Source organism: Vipera ursinii (genome assembly GCF_947247035.1).
Source record: "Vipera ursinii genome assembly, chromosome: Z".
NCBI lineage: Eukaryota > Metazoa > Chordata > Lepidosauria > Squamata > Viperidae > Vipera > Vipera ursinii.
In genome coordinates, this window is record NC_139517.1 from 99,666,963 (window position 1) to 99,672,741 (window position 5,779).

Here is a 5,779-nt window from a genome sequence, read left to right on the forward strand (position 1 = left end):
TGGATAAATTTGAGTTGTATCCCATTTGTGGAATTCTTGCTTTATTCTGAGGATCTTTTCCTGTTTCTGACCATCCTTCAGCCATCTAGTCCAACCTTGGGAACTTTAAAATATCTGGATTTCAACTCCAGAATTCTTCAGCCAACACGCTGTTCCCCTTTGTGAGAACTGATGGGACTGCTACTTGTTTGTTTGTTTTCATGGTACTGAACATCATCTGAAAAAAGGACCTGAGAATTCAAACAGTTTATTTCCACTTGGAGTCCAGTGACCATGGGGAAAGTTTTTGTGGGTCAGTGATTCTTGCTCCTTGTTTTTTGTGCTGCAAAATCAACAGCTTTGAAGACAATCATTGATCATCTTCTAACTGCTGTTGATGGAATTGGAATAATGTAATGGAAATGGCAGAAGACATAAGTGTCCAATATAGCCTTGCTATTTTAATTTCTTTGGAAGAAAAAAGGTGCACTATCCTTCCTCTCATATAAAGTTAGTTCTCAAATTAAAACCATTAATTTAGTGACTGTTTGAAGTTACAACAGCACAATAACAAGAAGAAGAAGAAGAAGAAGAAGAAGAAGAAGAAGAAGAAGAAGAAGAAGAAGAAGAAGAAGAAGAAGAAGAAGAAGAAGAAGCTGTTGTTGGAAGGGACCTTGGAGGTCATCTTGTCCAACCCGCTGCTCAGGCAGGAAACCCTATACCATTTCAGACAAGTGGTTGGTTGGCCAGTCTCTTCTTAAAAACTTCCAGTGTTGGAGCATTCACCACTTCTGGAGGCAGGTTGTTCCACTGGTTAATTGTTCTAACTGTCAGGAAGTTTCTCCTTAGTTCTAGGTTGCTTCTCTCCTTGACTAGTTTCCATCCGTTGCTTCTTGTCCTGCTTTCAGGTGCTTTGGAGAATAGCTTGACTCCCTTTTCTTTGTGGCAGCCCCTGAGATATTGGAACACTGCTATCATGTCACCCCTCACCCTTCTCTTCATTAAACTACACATACCCAATTCCAGCAACCGTTCCCTATATGTTTAAGCCTCCAGTCCCTCAATCATCTTTGTTGCTCTTCTCTGTACTCTTTCTCGAGTCTCGACATCTTTTTTACATCGTGGTGACCAAAACTGCATGCAGTATTCCAGGTGTGGCCTTACCAAGGCATTGTAATGTGGTATTAGTACTTCACGCAATCTTGATTCTATCCCTCTGTTAATGCAGCCTAGCACTGTGTTGACTTTTTTGGCAGCTGCAGCACACTGCTGGCTCATATTTAAGTGATTGTCCACTAGGACTCCGAGATCTCTCACACAGTTGCTAGTATTGAGCAAGGTACCACCTATACTATACTTGTGCATTTGATTTTTCCTGCCTAAATGTAGAACCTTACTTTTTTCACAATTGAATTTCATTTTGTTAGATAGTGCCCAGTGTTCGAGTCTGTCCAGATCCTCCTGTATCTTAAGCCTATCTTCTGGAGTATTGGCTATTCTTGCCAGCTTGGTGTTGTCTGCAAATTTGATGAGTTCCCCATCTATCCCCTTATCCAAATCGTTGATGAAGATGTTGAAGAGCTGCACAGACCTCTTCTGGATTTTCCTCTTGCCTTTCCGAGTTAACTCCTTGGTCTGTCATTAAGCAAGAATTCACTTTGTAGGGAAGCATATTATCATTTGATGTAGATTTGACATATGTTCTACCTTTATTTACCAATTATATAATATTTGTATGCAATCCACATGGCGAGATTTGGGGAAACTTACAATAGAAAAAATATATTTTTAAAATCATAAGATTAAAACATCGCCTGGCCCGCACCGCCTCCGCTGCCTGCATTGCGTAGCCCCGCCATATAGAGTGGGCTCTGCTGCTCCCACAGCACCAGCCGCTGCCAACACCCTTCACACCTGTGACTGCAGCAGCACCCCCCCCCCACACACACACACCTGCCTCCTGCACCCACCAAGATGAGAGTTCCGGCACCTTTTTTTTTTTTTTAGAAAAAAAGCACTGATTGTAGCATTGCCCATGGTCATGTGATTTACATTTGGATGCTTGACAACTGGTTCATATTTATAACAATTGTAGTGTACTGGGGTTATGTGACCATCTTTTCTAATGTTCTGACAAGCAAAGTCCGTGGGAAAAATAGATTCACTTAATAGCCAGGTTACTAATTTAACAACTACAGTGATTCACTTAATAAATGTGGTAAGAAAAGTCATAAAATGGGGAAAAACTCACTTAACAAATTTCTCACTTAGCAACACAAATTTAATTATAAGTCAAGGACTACCTGTACTGGAAAACAACTATCATGTCCCTCCTAATCTCTTTGATAGACTAGGCATACTCAACTTCCTGTGTCATATGATTTAGCCTCCAGATCCTTTATCATCTTTGTTGGTTTTCGCTGCACACCTTCCAGGGTCTCAACAACTTTTTTGTATTGTGATGACCAAAACTGTGACTAATCAAAGTATTGCTATTATTTATTTTATATTCTAACCAATCTGAATTTGGTTTTCAGGTAGTGTTTTAATGTTGCTTGATGACTTTATGAACTAGAAGGAAATTATTTACAATCTCCTGCTGTTATGTAAGATAGGTGTTTACACTGTTGAAACTTAAAATTAGTAGAATATTTTGAAATGTGACACCAATACAGTTTTAATGTCTTTCAAATCTTTATTAAGACAATGCTTTCTCCTGAAAGAAATAACATAATCTAGCTATAATTACCAATTTTATAGACAGTGAACACTCACTATTAGCTATTCAGGTCTTCTGATTTAATTAATAATAATTTTTATATTACTAAAATTCTAAGACAAATCAATTATCCATGGTGTATAACTTAATTTCAAGATCATGTCTGCAAGTGAAGTGACAGAACACTGAAATGCAAACAAAATGCTAAGCTAGGTTATCCTTTTATTTTTAAGCTCAGTAAACCATAACAACATAGCTTCTCAAGCAGCTCCTGATACCACAGTTAAAGCAGAGAGCTATTTCTGATAAGGAAATGGCAAGGACAACATGTGGTTGAAATCTAAAGACTTCTCAGTATGTTGTCAAGGATGCTTGGTGTTCCTATTTATTTAATTTATTCTAGCCAGAAGACTGAAATATTCCTGGCCTGCATCAGTGCCAGCTACAATTCAGATTTAATGCCAACATAGTAGCTTAACTACTAATCATAGTAATGATTGATTGGCTAAGAACGATACTGTCTGACATTACACATTGAAACATGCCATTAATGTGTTTATATTTAAGTCATTGTGGGAGATTTTCAAGTTTGTCCCAGTTTGATTATTTAACACAACTCTTGGTACACTGCCCACAAGATGCAACAAAGAGGAGGCAGTAGCATCCTTTGCATGATGGGAATTTCACTGTCCCATGGAGAGATGGGGGGAGGGGCTAGTCAGCCACATTTTCTCCAGAGCTCCTCTCTGCCCATCTCCAGAACAAACAACATGTGGCCTTTTCAGTTTTTATTAATTAACAAATTGATAGCCGGCCTGTTTAAAAAAAGAGGACATGTTTTGCTTCATGGGAGTGTATCAGGAACCACTGTTAGCTCTTGGACACACACACACACACACACACACACACCAAAAAATCTATATTTCTGCTACCAGACTATAAGTATAAGACTATAAGAAAGGCCCAACAGAGGCTTCACTTTCTTAGGGTCTTGTGGAAGAACAGGGTAGAACAACGGCTAATGACCCTTTTTTACCGGTCTACTATAGAGAGCATCCTCTCGTATTGTATTGTGGTTTGGTGTGCTGGTCTGACAGCCGCAGATAGGAAAGCATTACAGAGGGTGGTGAGCACAGCACACGACATTGTAGGCTGTCTCCTGACACCACTGGATGACATCGCCAGGGCTCGCTGCCTTGAAAGAGTGAGGAAAATTCTCAGGGATGACTCACACCCTGGACGCCAGGGCTTTTTTTCTCATAGAATGCTCAGAACGGAGTTCCGGCACCTTTTTTGGATGGAACCTTGTAGGGTAGGCAAGGCGGGTTGTATGACATGTGTGAGTTCCGGCACCTTTTTCTTTTACAAAAAAAGCACTGCTGGACAGTATCTCTTTACTCTCCTACCATTGGGTAGGAGATATAGGAGTATAGCCAGCCGCACCAGCAGGCTGAAGAACAGCTTTTATCCATGGACTTTTGAACGGGAAATAATTTTATAAACTTTATGCATGATTGACTTGCGAGGCTGGTGTGTTGTGCAATTAGCTCACATGCTGTAATAAGATGGAGGGTTTGTGTCACTGTAAGTTGGGGGTGGGGGCACGAAGGGAGGCTCAGCCAATCTCAATGTGTACATGGTTGTACTTTGAAAATAAAGGTTCATTCAAGTAAATGCTGATTCATGCCTGGAACAATGGCAGTTTTGCCTTCTCTATCATTCTCCTTATATCTTATTGCCTGGTAAACATACCTTGCTTCATGAAGAGATCCTAAGTATTTGCACACTGTTTTGTGGCTCTGGGTTGGTCAGAGAAAAGTGAACTGCTGAATACCTATTTTGTAGTAGTGCTGATTTACTGCCATTTGATCCCATTATTTACATTTCCTTTTCTATGTCTGTGTATATATCTAAACATCTAAAGATGGAAATAGATTTGACTTTTATAACTGAATTTTAGATTTCCAAAATGGAGAATCCAAGAATTATTTCATATTTTTCTCCTAACTAAGCAATATTTGTAGGTTAGATTAGTGTTTTTGTACATATATTACATCCAAGTATTATTATTATTATTATTATTATTATTATTATTATTAGTAGTAGTAGTAGTAGTAGTAGTAGTCAGTGCTTTTTTTTGTAAAAGAAAAAGGTGCCGGAACTCACACATGTCATACAACCTGCCTTGCCTACCCTACAAGGTTCCATCCAAAAAAGGTGCCGGAACTCCGTTCTGAGCGTTCTATGACAAAAAAAGCCCTGGTAGTAGTAGTAGTTGCAGCAGCAGCAGTAGTAGTAGTTTCATTAATGTGACCAGTACAGCTGAACCAAAATCATATAAAGCCATCATCACAATAAAACAATATGAGGATAAGAGTTTTTCTTATACAATACAATATAATAATCAATATAAATAATTCCTAATACTAGCTAATATTTTAATATAAATCTGTACCTAAAGGAAAAGGAGATATAACCTCTCCTAAAGAAACATGTTAAGGACTTGTGTCAATACAAATTTTCATCCTTAAAGCTTCTCTAACAGCAACCACTACTGTTCCATAAAGGTAAAACCACTATTAATCTTAAAAACTAACTCCACACTTAATGTTCCTGTTAAGTCATAGCCCTTAAACAAACTTAATCCTTTCCTTGATTTCATTAGTTTGTCAATAACATTTTTATGCTGAAATCCCTATTATTAATTTTTAAATTTATCAATATTTATTTTATTTTTATTTTTATTTTAATTCCATTTATATCCCGCCCTTCTCCGAAGACTCAGGGCGGCTTACAAGCTTAGCAGTAGCCTTCATTCTATGTATATGCCTGCTTATTAGGGCTTTCACACACACCCCAAGCGGCATTATTACAAAGTCAGCTTAATTGCCCCCAACAATCTGGGTCCTCATTTTACCTACCTCGGAAGGATGGAAGGCTGAGTCAACCTTGAGCCTGGTGGGATGCGAACCTGCACTAATTGCAGGCAGCTGGTGTTAAAGCTGACTTCTCACTAAATATTATCTCAGTTTTCAAAGAAGCCTAACCCTAGTTTCAACCTAAAGACAAAAAAAGTAAACA